This window comes from Bombus impatiens, unplaced genomic scaffold, assembly GCF_000188095.3.
Source record: "Bombus impatiens unplaced genomic scaffold, BIMP_2.2 scf_0144, whole genome shotgun sequence".
Lineage (NCBI taxonomy): Eukaryota > Metazoa > Arthropoda > Insecta > Hymenoptera > Apidae > Bombus > Bombus impatiens.
In genome coordinates this window covers 94,952-122,672 of record NT_176563.1, presented here as the reverse complement: position 1 = coordinate 122,672, position 27,721 = coordinate 94,952, and the positions used below count along the sequence as shown (strand labels likewise).

Sequence of the window (27,721 nt, the reverse complement as noted above, 5' to 3'; positions counted from 1 at the left end):
CGCGTTGGTTTACGAAAACATTTCAACACATGCTGTATTGCACGCGTCGTATAAAACATCTTGAAATTTCATCGGCGCTGTAATCAACGTGATTGAAGTTTCAAACGAATCTGAAAATGTGTACGAGTGTTACGAGATATTTATCGCAAATGTATATTTGTTTTAAAGAAAAGTCACACGCGAATAGTCCTGTTAGGCGTGTTATTTTTAACAATTTGTTTGAGAGAAATTTCCAAAGAAATTAAACAAGTTTTTAAGAAAAACTTTTAACCAACGAACAGATAGGTTTCTTAATCAGAGGTGAACGAACAGGGTAAATTCAAATCTCAATTTGACAATTTTGGAAAAATTTTGGGAAAAAGATAAACTCAAAGTCGCGACGAAAATTGGTATCGCAAGAAAAAAAATATTTGTTCGCAGGATTAAAGTTCGATGAGCAACATTCGTATACCAAATCTGTAAATCAAATTAATATGTTCTAGTAGATGGATTAGGTTCAAAGCTGACGAGCGTATTGACGCGGAAATACGGTAAATCTGATGCTTCGACTGGTATTCTAATTAACGAACGGTATTTCGTAAAGAAGATAAAGGCAGTGATTAACTCTAAACAGCTGAAGCTTGAACTTAATTACATTGGATATGGTGGACTCTGATCGCTGAGCGAGTAGTTTCATTGACGTGTCGCGGTATTCCGGCCGACTAACACTCTCCTCTTCCACTTAATTTTCTCCTTTCGCTGCAACTTTTCATTCTACGATTTTTCATTCGACGTATGAGACATAAATTAACGCGATTTTACCAAATAGACGGTAAAAATGGTAGCTACTTGAACGTAATAGGAAAAAAGGAAACTAGATTTATCGGTTGAACGAAAAAATTTCTCTATATCGATTCTTTCAACGTGAAATTAACTTCCCCGATCTTCACGCGTAAACTATACTATATATTCTTTCTCTATTCCCTGTGAATTTAATTTATCGAAAATGTGCGTATATATTAAAACGAAAATACAGATGTATATAATATACAAAATAAGATCAGATAATGTTACATGAATACAGAGAAACTGTAGGATGAACGCGTAGTAACAGGAATACAGCTATATACGTGTATAAACGATTTTGAAAGCAAGTAATTTACCAAACGTTGGTATGTCACTAATTGAAACAAAATGTTGAATACACGTGACGAACGTAACGTCGTTCTCCGTTTAAACTCTATATTTACGTAATCAATTTTTTCACTTCTATTATGCGCAACTTTCAAATCTCGCAAGGAGACGACATAAATAACGGTAAATTGCCAGGTAAATTTGACCAATTAGTATTGATAAAATACATCCGTTAGAACCTGTCTCATCTATCAACTCTGCTCCCTTGCACAACAAACATACCGCGACAAACATGAAAAGAACGCATTGCTGGCGTGGAAAGAACATTATCGCACAATCTCGCTAAATCAGGAAGCCTTTCTAATTAAAATACCGAATCGCACGCCGACGAAAAAGTCGCGATCCATTATGTCCAAAAAAGAAAGTTACTTTCGCAGAATCCGACGAATTCTGTTGCAGAGAAACATTGTACACGAATGTCTCGCAGCCGTGGATCGCACGCGACTGTGGTACGCGCGGAATGCAGGAAATGTCGGAATGGTATTTCCATACAACAAGCGAGCCGATTCGCCGCGTCATGTCACGCGAACAAAGCTTGGATAAATGAACGATGACGTGAAAAAGCACGCTAATAAATAAAATGCGAGATTCCGCGAGATCCTCTGCGGCTCATCCGCAAGAAGCCTGTCTCGTTATCTTTGTGAAACCGCCGCGTAACTCGCCTAATTGCCAGCTGAATTTCTCTGGCCCGGCTACGTTCGGTTATGTCAGCTTTTTCCGATGATTAAGCCATAGTATCGTTGCCTGGTTGCAGGCTCCAGACATCTTTGTACTCTTGCTCGTTTCAGACTGGTTTCTCGTCAGATTTCCTCGTAAATTGCCGCGAGAATTTTTACGGAATGCATTTCGTTGTGTTTCTCCTTGCTTCGATGGATTATCGGTGAACGTGGTTTAGTTTATATTTGGTAGCGGCTAGACATCTGCTATGGTCGTGTAGTATGTTCTTGTACAACGTTTTTGGGAAGATAACACGCGGAAATTGTGTTTTGAAGTTGTTACTTCTTTTTTTCTTTTTTAAGGATTGTGTAATTTTTCTTCCTCTTTTTTAGAGTCGCGTCCTTATACAGACACGGTTAGATAATGCGCGCTGTTCGGTAAAACCACGTTGGTCAGCTTCAACGACGGTTAAAAAACACTACAGAGAAATCAGAAATTACGTTCAATTTGGAAGAACTCCTTCGGATCTTGAAATAAATTGCTTGGTAGATTCTTTTGCTCGAAGATATGCAATTTATTTCCAACATTTTCTATTCGGTTTCTCATGTTTAGGATTAAAGGTACAGGTTCAAAGGGAAGGAAGAGATCGTTCGAAGGAACAAAATGACGACCAGTTTTGTGAAAAGTGTGAAATTCCGTAACATGTCTCGGTTATTCAACGCGAAGCCGGCGTACTTATCTTACAGAACGACAGATACGTCGTATATCCTTGCTCCTCGTACGCGACGACGAGCGAAACGAAAGCGCGCAAGGTGTTGCCTTTCACAATACGTTCGCCACGTTGAAACGAGCCAACACCTTTGCTCTGATACGCAGATACCTTGTTTATGAACTAACCTACTGTTTGTGTCTTTCTCTGCCTGTCTGTCTGTCTCGTTCTCTATTCTTCTACGTGTGCGTGTACTATCTTGCATTCGATATGCTCGGCACGAAAATGTGTATTACGATGCACTTCGATTTGAATGAAGCCTCGCTGCGTTTGCGAGTACGATCGGTGGTGTTGCCTTCAGAGACGTGCTGTAATTTTCAGTTGTAATGGAACGCACCTCGAGGACGTCCGCTTTTCTTTTTCTTTTTTTACTGAAATTTTGTACCAGAGCGTTTTCTAATCAGCGTTTGCAACTCGTACTTTACTTCAGAGACGCTTTTACCTCATTCTGGCAATGTCACCTGGCGAACAAGTAGAACAGGTAGCGAGTATAGTAAATATTCTGAAAATAATAAATAACAGATATATGAGACATTCAAGAAGGACTAGAAGATATTTTAGAAAAAAAAGTAACTCACAGAAAATATAGCAAATATTCTCATTCGCGTTGTAAACATTTCATAACCAATTATTTTCAATTGCAACGCGCCATTGCATAGCAAATAATCCGAGAGAAGAAAATACAAGCAGCAGATGTATGAAAGATTGCAAAGAGCCAGTAAACACGCAATATAGAAATTATTCTAAAAAGTAACACACGGCAAATGTAAAGAATGTTCTCGTATTGTTCTGATAGCGACGAAATAGCCAATATCCTCGTTCGTATCGCAAATTGTACATAATATTCGATTATCTTAAACGCAGAGTGTGTGTGTGAATCCCTCTAATCGTATTAACATCGTCTCGTCACTTTCTCTCCATATAACAATACAACGCGATGAAAATGATAACCGAAACTGATGGCGAATGACAGAAGTCAAGAGCAGTAAGAAGACTACGAGTTCGAAGGACAGACGTCGATGACGAATCTGCTTTAACATGCAACGGGAGATTCTGTCGCAATTGCCTTGTGTTGATTACGCAACACTGCAAGCAGGATATTAGCCTACGTGCTTCGAAGCGCTGGATAGAAGAGAAGAGAGGCCATGGAAGAAGAAAGGCCACAGTAGAATAGGCCAGTCACTCGACGGCCTTTCATTTTTCCATCTGAAAGTTCTCCTCTTCGACTCTCGTTTCATGGCTTGTATCGTGTTTCGTTTAAACGATATTTTCCTCTGTGCTTACGTAGCCCAGCGGAAACTCGTACGGGGGAAAAAAACGTATTTTCCGCTAAACCCACGCTGGGACCACGTTTCTTCGTTAATCCGGTGGAGAATTCGCCGGGCGAAAAATTTCACATGTACCTCGGAGTGATATTTAGCGTCTTGGGACTGAACTCGTTTTCGTTAGTTTCTCGTTGGGACAAAATTTGTGAAAACGTTGAGAAAAAGTATTAATTATTCTTCCGTTTTTCAAATACGTTTATTCGATGTATATGTGATTTTGTGCTTATGAATAAAATGCTTTGAAATATTTCAGACGAACGATATAGATATGGAAATACATACGCGCGACGAACGATGCCACAAAATGATTTATATCCGCTGGAAATGCTATTTCTCTCGCTGTAGGCCATGGATTATTCTCAGCGATATCTCTTTTTGCGGCTTTCCTCTCGGTTTATTTTCTAACGAGCCTTGAATTTTATAAACAAACGTTAAACCGTCCTAACATTTATACAGTATTCCTCGGACGATAGATTTATATCTTTACATACTTGCGTGCCATCTTTCTGTCTACTTTACCACAGCAAATTGGTAATAAAAAAATCAGAATACGTACAATCCGAACCTCGAGAATTATGAAAAATAGTACGAGAATTTCTTTCAATTAAAGAAATGTTTATACAAATGTTTATCTAAAATCTATCAAAAATTGAAATCTAAATCTATCGAGAAGTCAAACCTATGCTATTACGTTGTGATAGATCTACGAAAAGGAAGCGTGTAATCGTTGCGAATGAATTGATCTCGATCAAATCACCAATCACTTTCGATCATTTGTTCTCCCTGAAGCAGATTAAGCTTCCTCATCATCCATCGATATCGTGTGAAAAATTTCAATAGCTTGAAAACGATGATTATCAATAATTAGCCGATCCCAACGTAGAGCATCTCTTACGACTCTCCTCGTGTTCTTGCTCGGGCTTTTCCTCGTCAAAATTCAGCCGATCCGTATTTTCCAATCAGAGGACACATCATACCTGTTTAGACGGAAGTCCAATAATCGCGCCACGTGAATGACGTTCACGAACAATGTATGTGCGCGATTATTCTCGCAGCATGCATATGCAGGCGAATGTTACGTAATATTTTCGCTTGGCAAAGGCCGATAGCGCTACGAGGCTTCGGTTAAATCGATAATCGAATGAATATAATACGTAAGATTTTTTTTACCTATTGTATAGTTGGCCGGCAAACGTAGGAGATGCCTTTTACTACCGAAGTGTACGTTGCGCACGTGTAAAACGAAAAATCGTATTCCGTGCGAGAAACCATAAAACCGTAAATCAAATAAATGGTGAGGAAGAAATCAAAGAGATAAAAGAAAATGAAAGAAATAAAAATGATACGAAGCAAGAATAAGAGTAACAAATAATACAAAATGGGCCATAGTGTGTGGAACGTAGCGTTCCAACGAGTACAATATTTATTTCAGATCGTATTTGTTAATGATCCACATAATCGCGAATCTTTTTCGCTCTAATCTTCTTTGTAGTTGCTATTCGTGTCCCATCTGGCCTATGTGATTCGTATTTATTGCAAAAGTGCGACACAAATAGAAGTATCTGACACACGCAAGATACAATACGTACAAAAACGTAACAATATCGTTATGAATTTCTCAATAATAATCGACATTCCAGCAGTTGCACTTACTTCTGCAGATCGCCGCTTCTTGAAATTTCTCCGTTCGCGACCCAATTTTCCTGTGAAAAATTTCACGCAACCCCGGTTTTATATACGTAAAAAGGTACATCAATATAAATATGCAAATTTGACTTTGCATTATTATTTACATTATAACGAAGTTAATCGATATTTTCGATATTGCAATCGTCAATGACGAAAACATCGTTTTCCGATAGATATAGTGGTATAAAATGTCCATTGACCATTTTAGAAATCATTGAAAATTCCGTGCCAGTCGCAAACAAAAATCCATTTAGATCATTTTTCAAAAACCTGAGCTTTTATGTTTACGTCGATTAATAACTTGCCGAATTCTTCCTGATCCTTCGATGACAGATGATTAACATTTTTCATTTCACTAATGTGTGTGCGTGTGTATGTGTGGCAGTAGCAAGAATTCTCACAAGACCATAGCTTAAGAAACCCTGCTACAGGTGAAAGAATATATGTAGAAATAAAACCTCGTGTTTCGGTAATATCACAGTAGGTATTTTCTTCGCTGTTCGCGAGTTCTTCGAGAATTTTCATGTTTCCAGCCGGGTGCTGTACTCGGAAGAATGTTTTCCACGACCGAGTGAAAAAGGCCTGTTATCGAAGGCGAGCGAGAAAAAATTGGTTTTCGTCACGCTATGATTTCACATGTTTCACTTTGACACTGCTACCAAGAATTCCAGCGACTCGTCGAAGCGATTAAATCGCCTGCGGTTTTAATCTCCGAGAAATTGTTTCCGGATGTTCTTCTTGTTGGCGTGTCGCGATATTTTCGTTCCTAATACTTCTTGTATTAATATATTAATCTCGTGTAAATATTTATTCGATAGATATCGTACGTGATATCGTTGTTTCAAAAGTTGAGATTAAAATATTCCATTTCGAGATGGGCAATTCGTTTTAGATATAGCAATTTTGCCACTGTACTATCGTATGTATATGCTAAGATATTATATCGTAATACTACGGCGAGACAGTAACATAATGCGCTGCTATGTCAGGCACAAAAGGATTTACAAAGTGTAAGTACATGAGCGTGTGTAATCTGTAAGCTGGTCGATATTATGGAAAGTTAAAGTAAAGGTAAAAGGATTACTTTTTCTCGTAGCAAGGTTCCGAGCAGTCAAAGTGCAGTTCATTTCACGTACGTAGCACAGAACCCCTAAGAATCTTTTTACTTTTCGCTGTTAGCAATTAGATACGTAAAATTTCAAATAAATTATTCCAAATAAAATTAAAATAAAATTTCTAATTTACCTTTAGTCAATTTTTGATACATCTTCCAATTCATTTTCGCGTCATAATTTTTTAATAAATTTCTTCCTTTTGTAAGTTCGTAATTTTGTAATTTCTCTCCGATGAAAAAAGAAGATAACGAGTATGAAATTCGATAAGAAAAATTCTATCGACCTAAGATCGCTTAATATTATTTAAAAAGTTCTCTAATAATATTAGTATCCCATTTCGTTGCGACGCCTTTTTTTTTTTTTAAATTCGAAGTAGAAAATAATTAAAAATAGAACAGACCGTGATCATGAATATACTTCTACATAGAGAACAGCATCGAGTTTGCATTTTATCGCGCGTACAGAATGTTTAATGGCTCGTTTCCATTACCAACGATGATAACGGAATCAACAAGGTCGGTAATTAACGAGAGATCGTGGTAAAGAATACGTTTACGTATTTAACTCTTCACAATGAATTTCAACGTTGAAATTCTCGATTGCTCGGCGCGGCTTAATTCTTCTTTATAAAAGAAGCAGAGAAAAAAATCGATATAATCCACGCATTAGCATTAATTTTCATGTCGCTATGAACGAATGTAACGAGTCTTATTACGCAATTGATACGGCCTCTAGATTCTTCGAATCGATATAATATCCGGTCAATAAGTGACGTCCGTTCTAACAAACTCGTGTTTAAATCTGCGAGAATGCTGCAATATTTGATTACAGACGAGCAACAAGCTCGTAAATCTTACAGTTTCGCTGGTTACGTAATTTAAATCTCAAATTGTCCGTAGAATCAGTGGGATATTTTTGCAAATTTTTGCGTAACGATTGCTCCTTCCGTTTTTAAAAATAGACTCGTCTTAAGTAGATCGTCGATCTAACGTTCTCGAATTGATGGTAAATAATTTCGTAGCAACTTCGGAAGCAACGGAAGCGAGTCGCAGTTGTTTTTACGCTCGAAGTTTCGCAATAAACACATTCTCTGCGCTTGACATAGAATTCGCTAAAATTGTTGCGAGGTCTTTAACGTTTAAAGGAAGATACGAAAACGGAAATTCGAAGGGAATAGATTAAAGAAACAGGAAGAAGGAAATAAAGGGGAAACGGGAGGGGTGAGGGGACAAAGAACGGGAGAGAAATCACGGAAATAAATATAAAGATACTGTTAGAGTGTCGGTTGAATTAAAAGGAATTGTTTTATTCTTCCTTGTATTTAATGTTTCCTAATAATTACGAATCTTCCTTTAGAATCTTCACGTTCGTGAAATTCTCTTAAATACTCGTCATTCGAAAGGAAAATAAGGGAAAAGAAATCAACGGATAAGATGTATAAAAAGAAACAAAAGGGAGATATGAAGCAGAATAAACCAAAGAGAAACAACGCAAAAATATAACAATTACAAATGTGTTATATTTCCATAAATATTTCGAGTATTCTTTTAGTATTAAAAATTCGACAAAAGGTACAAGATACCTTCCATGCAAATTCTGTTCCTGCTGAATTTCCTCAGATTTTCCTAAAAATATCGCAGGATAAAATATCGAAATATAAAGGTAAAGGAAAACATCGACGTAAAAAAGGAAAAAGAAATCAAAAGGAGAAAGATCGAAGACAGAGAACGAAGGAGAAAACAAACGGAATGAAATAAGAAGCTAACGCGACACGACGTCGCCACGTTCGCTTAAGAAAAGAGCAAAGAATCGAATCAATCTGTCGACATGCAAAAATCAATGTCGAAGAGTCGCCGACTGAATGGGAATCGATTAACAAGCCTTTTGAATAATCGTCTCGTTAGCTCGTAATCCGCTCGTACATAATGCGAAGGATCGTTCGCAACGCATAAAGCAACGGGGTAGCTGCACGTTCTCTTACGTTTATCAAGTCCGCTCGCATTCACGAGATAAACGATTGATCACGAATACGTGCAGAAAATAACGATGTAAATAACATGTTGCAGGCACGATGTGTCATTTTAACTGTGCCGGAAACGCGTCCATTCCTGACGCATCGATTCGAGAACTTGGATCGCTCGTTTCTTTCCTTTGCATTTACGTTCCAGGCTTCTCTTTTCACGTGATACGTCTCGTGACGATTCTGGTACTTTGCATTCAAATGCAAAGCTTGGCAAATTTTTCTAAATATTCTACGGTTGGGAAGAACAGAGGAAAAGATCGAAGCAAGTGCGGAAATACGAAAGATAGAGTCGATCGTTACGAACTTGCAAGCAAGTTCGTAATGTACACCGTAGCCTAAATTCTTGGAACAGTCGAATCTCAAAGAGATTCTATAATTGAAAATGAGAGAAAAATTGAGAATAATCGTATCGGATGCTTAAAATACGTAGATAGACACGGAGTACTACGAACGAATAGAACGAATAAAATAAATCTTATTTTCAAGCAATTGTACATAATACTTTCAGTTTGGTTATAATTTTCCTTTAATAATGTGTCTACGTATTTCCAAAGGGTGCTGAATCAAGCGACGACAAATAAAGACGAACTTGTTGGAGATAGTTGGTCGTTCTAAATTGCGACTGGAAAAATTGACAATTGGAAGTCGCGATAAATATCGAGCAAACGTCCAAACGTTTCTGCATATTTTCATGGAACGATGTTAATATACAATAATTAGCAAGCACCGTTTCAGAAACGAATTTTGAACGAGCAGAATTCGAGCGATTGAGGCACTGTATCTACAAAGTAGTTCTATGTGCAGAGTTTCGAACTATGATGAAACACGTGTGTAATACGACGAAAAGCGGTCGATGATCCGCAAATAACGCACACTTGCGTCTTTTACCGTAATGTCAATGTCTATTACGAAATGACGGCTTGCGCGATAACGTTCAACTCGTGTTCAACCAGCGTTCGAGAGCGTTCCTCCTTTCAATCGTTGTATTCTCGCAGCGCGTACCATCTGTTCGATCGTTCGTATTCAAACCAGCTTGCTCGACACTGAATCGTTCTCATTTTTCTAGGAAGTTATGCTATATAAATGCAAGATATTATACCGAAGCCGTAGAATACGTAGTATACGTATGCAAGAAATTTCTACGAGAAATTATTTTGTACGTATGTAAGAAATTTCTATGGCTTTGAAAACTATCTGCCAATGTTACGAATCTTTCCGACGGATTATTATGAAAGTCGGATGAAAGAGACGATCGAAGATGTAAAATCGGATAAAATTAACGCGTATTGTATTAGGTCGAAAAGTTTCCTTCGTTTTATAAGGAAATAATGGATGCACGACATTTTTCATTTTATATTATTTTATCAAATTACGTACGATCCATTTTGTTCTATCGAGATAAAGATTACAACGTTTGACAGATTAGGTTTCATGTTTGTACGAAGATGCGTCGTTGTAAAAGACGCGTCTGTAAAAGAAAGACACTTTTCGCATAACCTAATCCATTAACGTTTTATTGGGTTGGCAGATGATTGTGGATTTTGTCAATACCACCAAATGACCAATAAATGACAAAATACCGAAAAATGACAAAATCCGCAATCACTTAGTTGCCAATCCAATAGTCACACGCTAATTGCAAGAACAACGACGAGAACTAATTTATCAACGAAAGCTGAAGGTGGTTCGTTCTGGAAATAGTATCTACCACGCGTTTATTACCATAGTAATTAAACTGCGCGACAAACGTAACGTCGAACGACGTCGTCATGGGCGTGAACGTAGATTAGGCGATAGTTATTAAAACGCGGATAAATTCACGAATATCGGCCAACCTTTATTAAAATTGAAACTGAAACATCCATTATCCTTTGTGGCATTAATTTCATGGAATATATCGAAGGAAATGCAACGTATTTAGAATACCGATTTGTTTAAGTTGAATGGAAGATTACTGCAGACCATACGAACAAATAGAATTGCATAACATCACAGGCGAACTAATATATAAAATTACAAATGTTGGTAAATTTGTTTGGAATATACGGTAGACGTGTTTAGTCTTTCGTATCTTTTGTACTTTTTATCAGAACAATACGAAAAACAATTTTGTCATTATATATATATATATATAATTTCATTGCAGGGTTAATATTTTTCCACGTAGGAAATATTAGAAAAATTAGCACCTGTAGGATGATTTTTAATAACAAAACATCGGCAACTAATTAAATCATAATCGACAAAATGGCTTGTTGACTGAACGTCGTTCATACGGCCGGCGAATTTTCCATTCACCGAACGTCCATTGATTGATATTTGACAGCGAGTTAAATCGAGTCGTGCATTGTCCAACGACCGCGCTATTTTTCGCTTTTGTCACGATGATTGCACGCTATTCAGCGCGTCGGTAAAAGAACTCCCGCCCGAGTTTGGTCTGGTGTTCCGTCTAGTGTTCTGTCTGGTGTTTCGGGATTGGGTGTTTGACGTGGTACGACACTGCCTACCGAATTGCCTCTCTATTGCAGCAATCGCAATCAATGGTTCGTAAACACATCTCAATTGCCATTTCACTTTTCCAACCATTCGAACTGTGTGTAAAACATTCTCGATTTTAAACAGAACTACATAATTCAAATATGTATCTCAGACTATCCGAAATATCTGCAATTGTATGTATTGTATTTCAAATTATTCCTCCAAAATATTTCTCGGTAGAAATGAAATACAAATATTTGGATATTATTTGGTCCGCGCTGAAACACCAACGCTATTCGTAAATTTGCCAACCGCCCTTTCTCAGAGTCGAAGTTCCTCCTTTAAATACATCGTCGAACTCAATCTCCGATGACACCATTAACACGAACAGCTTCGTTAATTGGCTGCTGATTACATCATGCAACAGGCACAAACCACCGCATACACGCTTTCAATCACGGTTAATTGTATCGAAACGCCTGCTCCGTGTTGCTGTGATTTTCAGAAGTTTGTCGTGCCACACACTTTGATTATATCGTGTTGCGTCTTCCTCTTGCACAAAGCATCGATCGCGAATGATAATACGGGCGCGTTAATTTCTGCGAATAATGGTAAAATACAGATATTGGAAGCGCCGCGTTACAAAAATGTTTCGCAATAATTGAAATACGATGGTTCGTGAAAGTATATCGAGTCGCCTACCTGTAAGAAACAGTCAATTCGTTTTGAAATTTCATTTGTAGGAGAATGAGATTCGACTGTTGTGATTACGTTTTGGTGAAATTTGAGACAAATCGTGAAATGTGTACGGAAGTTGCAAGATATTAATTGCAAAATATGGAGTAATTAATTTAGTAAAAAATTAGTATACAGCATGAGTAACCATTTTAAGAGCACATAATAGAGCTTATTACTTATGTTTATTAATATTACTTTATTTAAATATATATATCGATAAATATAATTTGACTAATTCTATATGGATGCATCAAATATCTCGTAGTTTCTATGTACAGTTTGAAATTTGTTCCAAACTTTATACAAGTAGCTTGTTCTTCTCGAAATAAAATCCTTGATCAAAAGCTTTCCCTCTATAAACTATCTACAGTTATTAGTCAATTCGATCGAAAAAATTCTCAAAGTCTAAAGAAACCTGCTCTCTGTGAATCGTGTTTAACATTCTTGCGCGTGTATCGATCGTTAAAATATCGATCGTGCGTGTACAAATGGCCAGATGACGATACGTGTGTCGTAAAATCAATGAAATCGACGTTCCTTTCTTTTCGTGTGTCTGTCAGCGTCGCGTGATTGCTTGGTCGCGCGATCGGTAAGTCACGAGCATCGTGTCGAACACAGAGAAGAGAATCGAATGTTTTACACAGTTCACAACTGGGAAGCAGAATTCGTGCGTTTACGATCTTAAGTTTTTTTACTGTACGTTGCAATCTCCAGCTTCGTAGCATAATTTCGAAATATTATTATTTTGTATTATTAGATTTTGTACATTAACGATCGACAAAGGCTGTGTAATACTAGAAGAAGTAAATTTTCAGTATAAGATAATTGTTCTTTCTTGATTTAATTACTAAGAAGAATCGTCGATATTCATTGATGTAGATCCAATGTAGGTGATGACGTACTACGCATTCGATTTCACGATCATGAATGGTACCAGTCATTGTATACACGCAGAATGATCAATAAATTTATTCGCTAAATACGCGCCAGGAATAAAGATGCAACGACAGCGAGACACATACAGGTGTAACGGAAAAGCCAACGACTAAAGTGAGAGACTCAAAAGCTACAAAGAACTGTGTCGCATTAGCGAAGGAAGCATCTCCGAGCGAATCAAGTATCCTTTCCTACTTTTACTACAAATAATATTCTCAGTAGTTACGTATTTTCGCTATTTGTTTATTTTATTCTGACGCTTTCCGATTATTTATCGATCCCGAAAAAATATTATCTGCAAGTATAAAAACAGAAATATTTAAGGTAGATTGAAAATTCGTAGCTACGTAAATTCACAAACGTATTTTCACGCTCCACTGTACGATATTCGAAGGGAAATTCACTTCGCTGAAGCCTACGTTTCTTTGTCATTTTTCTTCGTATAATATTTCGCTCTTTCAATTTCCTGTACGTAACCAACGTTCATGGTTCGCCAGTTCATTTACTCGAAGAACATATGCACGTTACAAAATGATGGGTAAAATATTCGATAAAAATAAAAAAAAAAAAAGAAGAACGGAAGAGAGAAAAGCGAATATAGAAATAAAGAAGAAAGAAAAAAGATACTAACGTGAGCGGGGCAACCACTTGTGGATTTCGACCTAGATTCGCGTATGATCGTTTCAAGGTGTTAGGAATGGATGCTCGAGACTGGCCTATTTGCATGACCAGCCACGAACTTCACCAACGAAGCCAGCAAAAGGTGGTTCGCCTATGGCCTCGAGAAGGTCGCCGTGATTTCTCTGCGTCGTCGCTGGTACCTTCGAGGTTTCACCCTCTATCTACATCCAATCCTTTACAATCTCTCTGCCTTCCTCGCGATCCTTTCTTCTTCACTCTCCACGTACGATTTACATACGTACGAGAAAATCTTTTCGCTTCAGATTGCGATAGAACAAATCTTATATCCCGTGTGAAAATTTATTTTCTACTAAAAATTCATTTTTCTAGAAAAATTTACAATTAAATGGAAAGCTCGAACAAGGTCCTAAAGCACACTTGACGCATCTTAGGAAAAACGGTCTCTAATTTCGCTACTTTGATCTTTGAATTCTTTACATTTCCATCTCACTTTCGTTTCAAACGAAAAGACACGTTTAAGTATGTTTGAAAATGTTTTTGAAAATCGTGGAGAAATCACGCATATCGGTAACGACCATTCTTTCTTACGTTTAGTTGCATTTAGTTGTTTTAAATTCTTCGCAGAAAATAATGAACAATTGTGGTTTTATATCACGTAACGTTTATTAATCGTTGGTATACGAAACGGGGCCTTCTCGTGTTTCGTCGTCGCAAAATTGGCAAGCGTCGCGATGCTCTGACGCCATATAATCGTTCGTCTAACGATCGGTTACTTTGCACGTGTGGCGTCTCAGTGACAGTGTTGTCTCGCGGATTGCGTAGGTCTCATCGGCTGATCGTTCGCTTTTTATCTCCATTTTTTTAGAATTTATTGTAATAAGATTAAGAAATTTTAATTTACTGTATCCAAATCTTCACATCGGATGTTTCATAATTGACGGTAGAGCCATAACAGTAATCACGTTCGCTCGTCTCCTTCTCTCCGACCTGCTGATATTTTTAATTTAATAATGTCTGATTGATACCAATCTGTCTTTATCTGCTTCCAATTATGAATCGAATTAGAAATTGGTAGATGGCGATTTTTTCGTGAAATACTGGTCCTCTGTATTACTTTTTTCTTTTTTTCCTTTTTTTTTTTTTTTAGTAATAAATCCGTGTTATAAAAGCAATCCCGTTATTATTGGACCGATATTGGGTCAAAGCTTGTCCGATAAAAAAAAGGTAGAAAAATTCTGACGCTTATTGCTACATATTTCGTTATCTTTATCGTATTTTGGTATGTTTATCCTTCTCAATCGTCGAATCATTTTTATTCTTACGGAGTCTATTGCATTCTTTCTACGACGAAACAAACGAAACATTAAATGTCACTGAATAATTTATTCAAGTTATGAACTGCGAAAAATTCGAACGAAAGAGAAAGGGAGCATAAGTGAGGATGTAAATGAGCGTCTAATTTTAAAATCTGACCTATTAGTACGCTGAACGATATTTGCTTTCGATCGACCGACGTTACTTTTCACGAACAAACACGCTGCTCGGCATAAATATGCTGGAAACGTAATTGCCCGGCGGTGGTTATTAATGCGGTCAGTCGAGAACGTTTTCCAGTTTAGTTAACGCCACGATCTTATAAGAGAACAAATATTTTCAATATTATCTCACCCACAGAAAATGAAATGTTAACGATGCCTTGTACGCGTGAATTTACTTTAAAATGTGATGGAAGCTGGTCTTCCAAATACAACAGTAATTAAAGCGATATATCGTTTTAGTTCCCTTGTTTACGAATAATTAACATTTTTCTTCCCGATTAAAATCGTACCTTCAATTTCCATATTCTATATAATGAAATTATGTATGTTGAAATGAATAAAGTTAAATAGAATTTAAATTAAACGAGAATAGGAAATATTTTGTAGCAAAAAAAAAAAAGAAAGAACAATAATTGATCTGCGATTAAATTAAATATTCGGTCTTAAATAAAGAATCTTCCAAAGAATTTCTTTAAAAAGTTTCAAGTCGAGTTATCATTAACGAGGGTCAGTAGCATTAAAAATTTACGGGTAGACTTATTTGAGATGTAGACGGTACATGATTCACCTGCTTCTGAAACGCTTGATGAAGATCAATGACCAGTGACGTCAGTATTACTGACCACGTGCACTGGATCATGTATGCAAATACCGTACGCATATCGTGAAGCCAGGATTATTCGTACGCGATTTGCATGCATGGTTCGACTAGAGAAAGTAAGAAGACCAGACAGGTTCAAGGATTAAACCGAAACTTGTACGTTGAACTTTGACGCGATTGAAATACGAATACTTCTTCTAATCTCAATAGTTTTACGTTTTGCAGATCGTACATCTTTCGTGTATCTGAATCTCGCATAAGCTTGTATTTAATCACTAGTTCTAAAGATGAAATTAATTTCTCGTATCCATCGATCAAAATTAATTTCATCTTTATTATTATCTGTAATTGAATATGTTGATTTTTATGTATCCTATATATGTACAATATATGTATGTACATAGAACTCTCTAAATGATCTGAAAAATAATTTTCTATGTCCACCATAAAATTATATGTTATATATTATAAAATTCCATGTTCCATAAAATTATTTTCCATATCCATCGATTAAAATTATTTTTCAGGTCGTTTAAAGAATTTGATGTACATACACGTATAGTACATATATAGCATATATAGAAAACAACATATTCAATTTGCATTGCACGTGTAAAATTAAGTTGGAATAGAAATTCCTCTACGAAAGAAGAAAACGCGCTTTGTCTGTTCTTATTTCACAGGATAGTAATGATATGATAAAACGTTGCAAATAAAATCAGATATTGAAAGTAAATATATTTTGACAAAAAATAAATAAACTGATAATTTACATTTTCTACGCTCTGCTTGAAAGATTGAACATGTTGCCGTCTTCCTGACGTCGTTTTTCTCAGGGCATAATCATTTCACCAGCACGGCTTCGCGTCGATTCTTCTTCTTCTTCTTCTGTCTCTCTCTCTCTCTCTCTCTCTCTCTCTCTCTCTCTCTCTCTCTCTCTCTCTCTCTCTCTCTCTCTCTCTCGTTTCTATTGTGTTGCTCGATTCTTACGTCAGAGAAGCAAGAGAATGTGTAGGAGCAACGCTAAGGTGCGGTAGATTATTTCCGTGGCCACGGTCCGGTTAACCCTTTGAACAGGGCGAAATTAATTCGCCGGGAACGAGAAAAAATTTTCATCGCTGAAAATATTGCCATCTTTTTACTATCTATTCGTGCTACACCTCTTATAAAAAAAATACTTATAAATCTCAGAAAAAAAAATCGCATTACTTATCAAAGATGCATTCTTCCGTTTTCTTCTGAAATCATAGAAAAGCGAAAATCGAGAAATAAAAAATACTTCAATGCAAACACACTGCAGAAAACATTACGCACCCACAAATTCTCTAACCATTCATAACGAATTCATCAAACCTTACAACACCTCTAATCCTAACCTAACCTAACCTAACCTAACCTAACCTAACCTAACCTAACCTAACCTAACCTAACCTAACCTAACCTAACATAACCTAACCTAACCTAGCCTAACCTAACCAAACCTAACCTAATTTAACTTAACTTAAGCTAAGCTAAGCTAAGCTAACCTAACCTAATCTCGTTAACAACGTTACACTATTTATCGATTCCTCCAGCATCCTCTCCATCTCCTTTTACGACGAAGCTCAACGGAGAGGATCATGGCTCTCACGGAGAGAAGTTAATCATTGTTTCATGTAACGAGCGATCGTTAGAGCGGACTACGGGGAAACTTGAGGTTATTATTCCGATATCGGAAAAGTTGATTGCGTGTGCGTGCATTGTCGGCGACTGCGGCTGCCTCAGAGTTTCACTGACGAGAGTTTCGCGGTTCGCGGATCGAGGAAACGACGAGATGGCATTCCTCCTCGCCGTTGTAATATGTCGGCTTACCGCGTTACACTGAATCACACTCGGCCACCGCTTTCACGAGAGACGTCGTATAGAAAGGGTACCAGGGAAACGCGACGCGCTTCTGGAATGCGTGTCGGTCGTTGCTTAAAGGGGTCGGTTCCGAGTGTAACGCGGCGAGAAAATTCTTCTTCAAGTTGTATCGATGCGACGACCAGACGTGTACTGGATCTTTAATCGACCGTCTGTCTTGGAAAAGTTTTAGTTTCAGTGTGAGAAATTCTGCAATTTATCACTATTAGGCCATGTCTTTCGCTTTTCATTACAAGCTTCGTTGCTGGAAGAATACTTGTTCTGTACTTGCTCTTCTTATTCGTTTTCTCTTATTTAATACCATGCGATTCGATCAATTCGTTCTCGCAATTCTGAATTTTTAACTCGCGTATTTCTTTGTTGTTTGGGACTGTTCGATCGTTGCTCGAATTCTTCTGTCTCGTTCGAGCAAGTCAATTCAATTAGGAAATTGTTTCCCGTGCTATTTTAATGGCAAATTGTATTGTATACTTTGATCTTTAGTCGAGACCAGTTAGAAGAGGATTTTAATGTGAGAAATTCTGTGATTCCGTTAGCTCGTGTCTTCTCTCGTTGTTTAATTACTGGTTTCCTAATTCACGTGTAAAACGTTTTTCTTTGACTTTAACGACGGTCTAGCTACTTGCGTTTGTTGAATTCTGTATCATTTTAATACACTTGTTTATTCCATTATCGAGTTTTTCTGAATATTTGTGTTACACGTGAGCAATTCCCGCAAGTAATCTTTTTAATTTATCAAATCATCCCTTTTGTTTTCTCCTCCTCTTTTTTCTATTCTATTGTTCCACTAATCCTTCTATTCAATAGCCAATTTTTTAAAATACTTGTATTGTCACGAAGTGATCTAATATTTTTTATCCTGAGCTTGTGTATAATCGATAACATCTGTCACAATATTATCTTATTACATAGTATATATAATTAACTTTTTATTGTAAAAATCAAATCTAAAATCTATCATTTATCTACTGCTTACTTAATCATAAACGAATAATCGCATATCGCTTCGAACAGATGATAAAAATTCTTTCCTGGAATTAATTTTGCGTCAGAAATGTCAATTTAGTTTCGAGTATTATATTTTCCTCGTCAACTACATATATAGCAAAAATTGCTCTTTAAAACTTTCGATATTTCTCAACTCAAGTTCTACGAAACAACATTTGCCCAAGCGTGTAATTCCTCCTTTTAGGACTTTTAGTTTTTCAAATGTCCTTCACCTTCATTTTTAAAGCTCTTTCTGGGTGCTTCTTTCTTTCCTCTTCTGTTTATTGCAATTTCTCTGTAACGGGAAGAACTTGCTCTTCGCATCACCGAGAATATACTTATTTATACGTTTCTTGCTCATACACACGAAATGGATTTAGCAATTTTCTCCAATAAGACTCTTATAGCTGGTATGCCATTATATTTCGTGGAAGTCGTAAAATACGCGATGGAATGTTGGTGGAGTTGCGTGAAAGTACTTTACTAAATTTATTACACGACATTTGGACACAAGAATCTCGAAATACTTTGTGAATATTTTCATCGTGAATATTATATCGATGAATAGGTGTTTTTATTGGATAATCGTGTCGATAGCGTCATAAATATAAATATAAAAGTATAAAGTACTGTTATATCGCCCAAAAGATGCGTGCAACTTAAGATTCGCGACCTACGTTACAGATTGAAGCTTTTTTTAAAAACGAAAGGTGTTCTAATACTTTTCAATCGGAATATATATATAAATTCGAAAGAAGAGAGTAATATCTTTAGTCAATTTTAAACTCCTAATGTGATTTAGCCAACAGTCCAGTTCACCGAACCAACAAAAATATTAGTTGCTGATATTTTTTCCAAGGGAAATCACTGTGACGTACGCAAAAAGCAAAGCGTTAAAACACTTCCACCCACGAAACCCATTAAACCCACGCTAGGAATCCAATCGTATTGACACGCATTCTCGAAACGCAACGTCTCTCTTCCATATGCTTTCTCCTAATTATTACGCAAATGAAATGCTAAATGCTTCCTCGTAATCTAGGGGAGGAATCTCTAATTAACTTAAATTTAATTAATCGAATTAAAAGAAAGTTTCAAATTGCTAGATAATTTGTTTCTGTACACGGAGATCTTAGTAACTTTTCTGTTATGTATTTTCCATTATATCGTTATTAGTCGCTTGTTCTGCAGTAGGTACATATTTTATATTTATTCGCTGCTTCTGTTTTGTAAAATCATATTTAAACTACTAGCATTTAATGAAGATCAGCTTCTTTCGATTCTTTTAGACAATAAAAGTTCCATTTTACGCAAAAATTGGAAACAACTTCTGCTATCGATATATTTAAACTTTGCATTGCCCACTATTGTATATCACACGATAAATGATTGTTACTGACACCATGAAAAGTATTTATATGGACTGCGGATTTTCACGCAATTACGAGAAATTTTGAGATACGGAAATGCATAGAGCGCGCGTGATATCCGAAAAGCGTAGTACTCTTCGACGCATGGTGCTCGCTCCTTGTAACATTTAATAGATTAGTCGAATTTTTGCCAAGCTCCTGCTCTCTCAACGCTAGGAACTATCGAAATAATCAAAACGATCAGCACCAATAATTCTTCGTAGAAATTTCATAGGTTCGCGACAGTACATTTTTCGAAATTCGAATGACTCTTCGAAAGATCTTGCTCGTCTTACAAAATTTTGTATATAAAACATATTCCTGTCCCCTGCTCTTTAATTTCTTCTATACGAGTTTTATACGTTAACCGTTGACGGTTCTACCATCTGTCTATAAAAATACAAATTTCCATAAGTAGCCTTGGTGTACTCATACGCAGGTTCCAATCTTGAACGTTCTCTTTTCTTCGCGCGGCTGTGTATTTCTGGCAACCGACAACGAAAAACTCGTCGCTCGACTCAACGAAGAATGAATCAACCACGGAATGAATTGCTCGCTACGCAGAAGAAAATAGAACGTCGATAGGAGAAGGAAAGGAGATCGCGTGTTTCCTGCTTGTTTCGCTCGCATTCCGCATTTCCTCGCAGGGTTCTGTTCGGTTGGCCCGCGATTCCGTTTCCCGCGGCGAGGAATTACGTATCCCGGATGCGCGCGATCGCGAAATCGAAACTTGGTCGGAGCGCGCGTTGCGCTGCGCTCGCAAGAGCCTCGCGCTGACTGATGCCGGGTGCAACGACCCCGCTACCGTGAAACTGGGACATCCTCGGCTGTTCCACGACGTCGTCTTCGCCATCGTACTACAACGACGACCCCGTTTTCCAGTTACGCCGGTCGAGCACCGTAGTCGTCGACCACGCGGCCAACCAACGCGTTTCGATTTTCGCGCTCCCTTTCACGATCCTCTTCCGCGATCTTGCTGTTCAAAGTCTCGTAGCCTTCCACTCGCCTGTTGCGTTTAGACAACGAGAGATTCGCAGGAAATTCGAGATTCGGATTTCCCGGTCGGATCGAGAACGAAGAACGTGATGGAAATTGTGAGAAAGGGGTTGTTACAACGACGCTCGTGTCCCTGTGTGTGAAACACAGACACACAGTGAAACAGAACGTTTCGAAGTAGCACACTTTTTGGACTGATAAACACAATTGCGTGTCGCGCACTAATAGGCACAAATACGATAATACTTTATAATGCAGTTACACGCGTACTACTTTTCTTGTTTATCTTCATCACGTTTCGTTTGAATATTTCGCTGGAAGATGGAAAATCGTAGTGTCGCAGTGTCAACCGCTCGTCTTAGGATTCCTTTTATGAGAAATATGAAAGTATTTGTTGCCTAGAAGATATGGAAATAATATTTGTTACTCTTGTGGCTACTTTCGATTTTCCGAATCTCGAAGGAGATTTGAAAACATTTTAATAATGAAAAAATTATAATAATGCTTCGCGGTATCGATAGCAGATTTTCACATATCGCTAATTGTCGATCGGGAAGCGAATTATTTTCAATTACTCGCGAGTATGATTTATGTAACATGTGGTGAAATTAGCGTCTATTTTACCAATATCTCGGATCTGTCGCATATCATTCTTCAATTACGATAATCGAGACGAAACTTGGATAACTCGATGAACTTTTGAAAAGCTTGAAAGTGAACTGGCATCGAGTCGGAGTTTGATCATTTTGTTGTAGAAACGAAGGGACGGGCCAAGGTATTGATTAAATTTGCCAATTATGGAAATCGGTATTGCGAATATTGAACTGACATTACGATGACGTAGATAACGTGCCTGTTATCCAAATGTCAGAATTCAGTCGTTGAAATGTACAATTAGTATAAATAGTTGAACGTGTTGATTCAGTGATTCAGCTCAATGGTGTAACTTACTTCCACGCAACTTTCCTTCAATTTTTCATGCATTTCTCCGGCACACTTTTCCCCTGAATCTGGTTCCACGCACCTTGCCCTGTTCGTCTTTCGAAGAAACTTTTCATCGAACTCGAGTATCCGAAGCAACCGTTGTACAAAATCATTGTAAATAACATTCCTCTTCGATGCCGATATGCCAACGTCAAAAGCAAAGTACGTGAAGCTTCGCGAACGAGATCTAAAGCGAAAGAAGTGAAATAAGACGAACATGGTCAGCCCTGACATTCTTACATCTACTTAATAGCTACAGAACCGAATGTTTTCTGGATTAAATCGAAAGAATATTGTTTCATCAATTATTAATCGCGGAACACAAATGTTCGCTATATAATTCGCTATAATTTAAGCTGGATCTGATCAAAGACAAATGATAAATTGATCGTTTGCTTGTTTAATATTGAATTATAATAATATTATAATATATTAATATTGAAATATAAGATACGGAAAGGTTAAAGTAATACATCGTATAATCATAACGAAACAATTAATATTTCTTTGATAACCGATAAAGCTACATAATTCAGCAGACGATATCGGTCGTACGTATCAACCCAATAATTTATGAAGATATAGAACGAGAAATAAACGAGATAAATTTAGTAGATAATATTGGTCGTAAACAACGACCTAATAACTCAAGAGAAAACAGATGAGAAATAAACGAAAAGAAAGGGGCGACGACTGGAATTAAGGTTCGAGATCGAACCGCGTGGTCACACGCGGTTTTTACCATTTTATCGAGCTGCTGTGGTCGCGGTTAATGCACTTTGCTCTTTCATATTACTTTGTTCATTTCGATGCTGACGCAATCAACTGCCGCTACGTAGGATTTCGCATATATACGCCGCATAACGATAGTTCGCAAGGTAATTAGTGTGAATCTGCTTCCTTCTCTTACGTTACCGTGATAACTTCGAATTTAATTAATGTAATTAAGATCGTCTCTGTCAGGGACCTCGTTGTTCTCATTTTCCCCTCCTCCTCCTCCTGCTCCTCCTCTATTTTTCTTCGCTTCCTTTTTTTCTTTTCTTTTTTTTTCTTTTTTTGTCTGTTCTTAGCGGTTCGTGAAATCGCTTTACAAACCAAATTTTCACGGATGGATTGTGAAAAGAGTTTCATGATTCCGTTTACACCGGTTTCTTTGTAATTCCTCGTAATTAATAATTACGCATTAGGATTAATTGTTCTGATATTTGTACGACGTGGATGTACTTGTCGAAGCGTACATTTGTTTGTTAAACGTAGATACCGCGAAATTGAATATTTTCATTTTTTGAAAGGGGCGATTGAGAAAATATGAAACTGAAATCTTACGTCCTACAGAAATGTGAATTATTGTATAGAAATCTATATATATATATATTATATTTAAATTATATGTTACATAGGATTCTCCAATAACTAATTAGTAACTTTTACATTAATAGCCCGGTTTTGATTGCGTAGCTACTTAGAGCATAACGAGCAACTATGTAATTAGATGTGTATCTTGACTTCCTTGACGTTGAATTAATTGCTCGGCAAACTGCAAACCAAAATCAATATACATAGAAAATCTCAAGTAAGCGTCCTAAGTTCTACGATAGACTAACAAACTTCTAGTTGCATCGTGATACTTGAACGTGATATTCGTTAGAAACGTAGCAAATATTCGTTAAAAGTGACGAATATACAGAAACGTAGAGTACTATCTGACATAGTTTACGATAGATAATTACTAAATAATTAAACAGATCAAAATTGCAAAACACGATGACCTGTGTTACGAAGATTAAACTTTGTTACAGACGTTTTTGTCGGATAGGGAAGCTCGACGCATAAACTATATACAAAACGTGTATCTTATCCAAGAAAAGTAGAGCTCCATTTATTGGAACGACATTCTGATTAAATTTTTATCCATTCAAACGATTTATTCGAATATGAACTCTTACCAACTAAATTGGAAGTTCCAAATAGCGTTAACTATAAAAATCAGCACTCCTATCACCTATATGAATTATGTCCTTTCAGAGGTACAAATCGGTAAAATTCTACTGCGATACATTTTATTTTATCTTGCAATTATCGTCAGTTCGTTTGTACATTTGCAGATTTAAATGTACCTCGATGTTAACAAAACATCAGATATCGAAATAATGAAGAAAAATCATCGTTTATTCGTCGAAATTTTTATTCCGCAATTGTTTCTCCCGATAATTTGTCTCTTAACGATTGATCTCTCGGTATCGTTATCTGGTCGATTAATTACGCGAGCAAGAACGTCGTATCGTAATAATCGGAGTGCAAATATTCCAGCAAATTAGTATCTTTGCCAGCGCCGTTAACAGAAAACAGAAGCTAAGCAGAAGCTCGTTTTATCGATTAAATATTCCAAGGTTTCGTAATATCGTAGCTACTTTATTTTGTACATTTTACGCATTTTTCCATTTACGAGTAACCTGCGTGTTTTCGCGCTCTTTAATTTCCCACAAATGCACGAAAGATCCGCGGTCTAGTAATAACGTTCGAAATTAACGAAGGGAAACCACGCGTTCTCGAAATGAAACAGTTCCCAGGAGAAGGACGGATAGCACTGGCGAATCGAATGGGAACCTTTTCCCTGGTGTTCGTCTTTTTTTCTATTACAATGCACGACGCACGGGTGCACGATCGCTTTCATTTTCTGTGCACCGTTACACGAGCGTGGAGGACGTGTCGCGACCGCGTGTTTTCGCCTTCTCCCTTTTCGTATACGCCAACTCCCGTTTTCTCTTTCCGCTTTCGTTCTATGCCGAACGGTAAAAGCGGCCGAAAGGTCGGCCAAGTGTACGTTTCGTGGCAATCTTTTCTTTTTCTTTCCCCCCCTCTCTCTCTCTTTTTGTATCCAAATTATGGACAATGTTTAACGACGACCAACAATTCGCCCGGAAGCAACTTTACAAATAAAAATTCAGAAATTACGATTGAAATTTTGGGCAACGCTACGGGAAGATTGTAAATGATCACGTTGAATGTTGGAAGCAATTTTGTTACATGGAAACGTGGAATGTGCGTGGAACAAGTTGGTCGAAGGTTAAACAGACTTTTAACGTCAAATAGCGTTTCAACGAAATGATGTAAATTAAAACTGCCAGCTCTTGACCGTATCGTTGAAATTGGACAACTCTTGATTCAACCTAATTGCGTTGAAACACTCGTTTTGATTTTCTATCGAAGTGCGATCCCCTTAAAACTAGCAGAACTTTTTAATAGAAATATTTTTCTACTAAACACTAGAACAGACAACGAAGAAGTGAATCAGTCAAAGCAATCCAATTATATTTAATATTTTATTTGTAATTCTAAACTTATAATACCGATCCATATCTCCAACTTCGATGAAACTCCGCTTTTAATTTCGTTAATTGTATCTTTTAATCTCTATAAGGATACATGGTCTCGGTTAAAAAAATTTGGCGTGAAAGATTAATCCCATGATTCGCTTTAAAATCAAGAAATGCTTGACGACGCTTTCATTAATCTGATTACTCGTTCTCGCGATACGCCTGTACAAACTATCGAAACAACAATCACGTAATTAAGTATAAAAGAGGACAGTTCGCCTGTGTTGGCTAATGAGATTGAAATCTGTGCGAGAAGGTAAGTGACTTTAAGAAACTAGATCACTTCTTTCTTCTGTCGTCTGTAAGAACGACATCAAGCATCGGTAGTATTGTAAACGATTTGGAAAAGACGATGAATTATTACTCTTATTTTCTCGGCGACTCGCCACGTCTTTGCGTAAACTTGACTCATTGTATGCAGCGATATTATTGCAACAAGGAAAATTGAGATTCCCATTGTCTTATCTACATTAACTTCGCTCGGAACTTGAGAGGAAACGTAACAGCGTGCGACGATGTTCCACGAAGTGAATCAAACAACTATTTATGCGCGTTGTACCTCTCGTTTGACGTAACTTGAAGAAAAAAGAGATAAAGTAACACAGCTTTATTAGCATATTTCATCTCGCGAACTTCTCAAGTTACGCGTATTATTCCATTTCTTTCTACTTATTTCACTGGTCCTTTACTATCTAATTTCATTCATCCCATCGTATTCTATCAAACGTTCTCAATTTAATTTTCATAGTAGTTGCGCGTTACTATTTTTATAATAAACATAAATATATAATAAGATAAACGATCTACGTTTCGATACGAAACATTCTGTTCGCAACAGTTATTACCTGTTTCATCAACACGAGCAGTCGTGTCTAATTAAAAATGTGCTTTCTCGTAAACAAAACGAAATTCCAACTACAAGCCTTGAACACGACGAAATCTATAAAATCCATTTGAGAAATTTCCAGCTAACAAACGGCTTGTTATTTCGTTCGAAAGAGAACGCTATCTTCTTCCAATCTCCACGTTGCCAATCTTCTTAAGTCCTCACCTTTGCCAATCCCCGGCTCATCCAAAGCGATTACGCCGACGTGATTACAGAGAGGACGATTCCAGTCGTCGTCCCGATTTCCTTCGGCCGCGAATCGAATTATCTCGTGGAATTGTGGCACGGTTTCCGGGTGCATAAGCTGCTGGGGATCGATGACTGTAGGCAACTGGACGAGTCACGACGGTTCAGCGTCGACGTGAATCGTTTCTCGCCCTCTGGTTGCGCAATGTTAGGACTGTCGGCGGGAAAAATGTCAATGACAAGACGATCGACGTCGATAACCGACGATGACTAGGCTACGAATGATACGGATTTCTGGAAAATTTAAATACGAAAAGGTGTACAAAACGCATATAACATGTAAAAATATACAAAATACATATTCAAAGCGCTGATTATGGTAACTATATGCTGATGTAAACTCCTATTCAGATTCTATTTGTTTATTCGTGTGTTTTCACGGATAAAGAATCTGAAAAGTTTAGTAAGTTGACATCTCTGAGAATCAATAAGAACTGCTTTAACCATATGATGCGACTGAAGAAGCAAGCCTTTTTCCCGTTTGAATAAACCAACGATCGATCAGACAATAGAACTAATAACGAAATAAATGAACAATCATTTTATTTAGAACAGACATTGCATTAGTTTTCCACTTGGCGCGCACGACCTATTTAAAATTCCAAAATGTTCAACTAAGACTAATTTTCTTTTATCTATGCGAAGCTTCAGAGGAAGAAGTACGAACAATTTTAACGATAAAAAAACGACTGTCTCCTGGATCGTTCGTGTCGAATTCCGAATTTCATTACACCCTGAAAAGACGACACAGCTTAATCAAAAGTTTTCATAAAAACACATCAAACGATGTGAAACCGTGCGAACATCGTCGCTTGAATCGATGAAGCTACGCTATAGAATATCGAAGATGTATGTACATATATCCCGGTCTATAGATCAGACTCGCGGCCAGAAGATTGATAAATAATTGATGGCGGATTGGATGTTGAAGAATTCAAACTGGTCGTTTGTCATGGGTATAGCCGGTCACGAAACAGTTGTACAAAGCGCCATTTGTCGGCCTACATTCCCTACTGCTCTACCTGGCGAATGTTATTATTCCGCCTTTCTTTGTGGAAAATTACCTGGCCGTAGTTTTACACTCGAATATATTTATAAATAATAGCAGTACTCAAGGAAATATTATACCTAGCAGTTTAATTTTAATTCTGATCTTCTAATTAGCACTCTAATTTCATCAAACGTATCCTTATCGTCTTTTCGTTATCTCTTTCTTATCCCTTCTTCTATTTTTTTTTTTTTTTTTTTTT

At 37.2% G+C, this 27,721-nt stretch overlaps 1 protein-coding gene and 1 long non-coding RNA gene across 3 annotated transcripts in view; one reads left to right on the top strand and one right to left on the bottom strand.

Annotated features, from left to right (window-relative positions):
• LOC100742419 (terminal nucleotidyltransferase 5C) overlaps positions 1-27,721 on the top strand; it is a 156,762-nt gene that overhangs the window by 105,561 nt on the left and 23,480 nt on the right. The gene's annotated exons all lie outside the window — the stretch shown is intronic.
• The window catches only part of LOC117151323, a 20,308-nt gene continuing 8,882 nt past the window's right edge, over positions 16,296-27,721 (bottom strand). Inside the window, exons 2-3 of the long non-coding RNA XR_004461153.1 lie at positions 26,391-26,705; positions 16,296-16,802 (exon numbers count right to left, since the gene is read on the bottom strand). This is a non-coding gene — a long non-coding RNA (uncharacterized LOC117151323). The remainder of the gene's footprint in view (positions 16,803-26,390; positions 26,706-27,721) is intronic.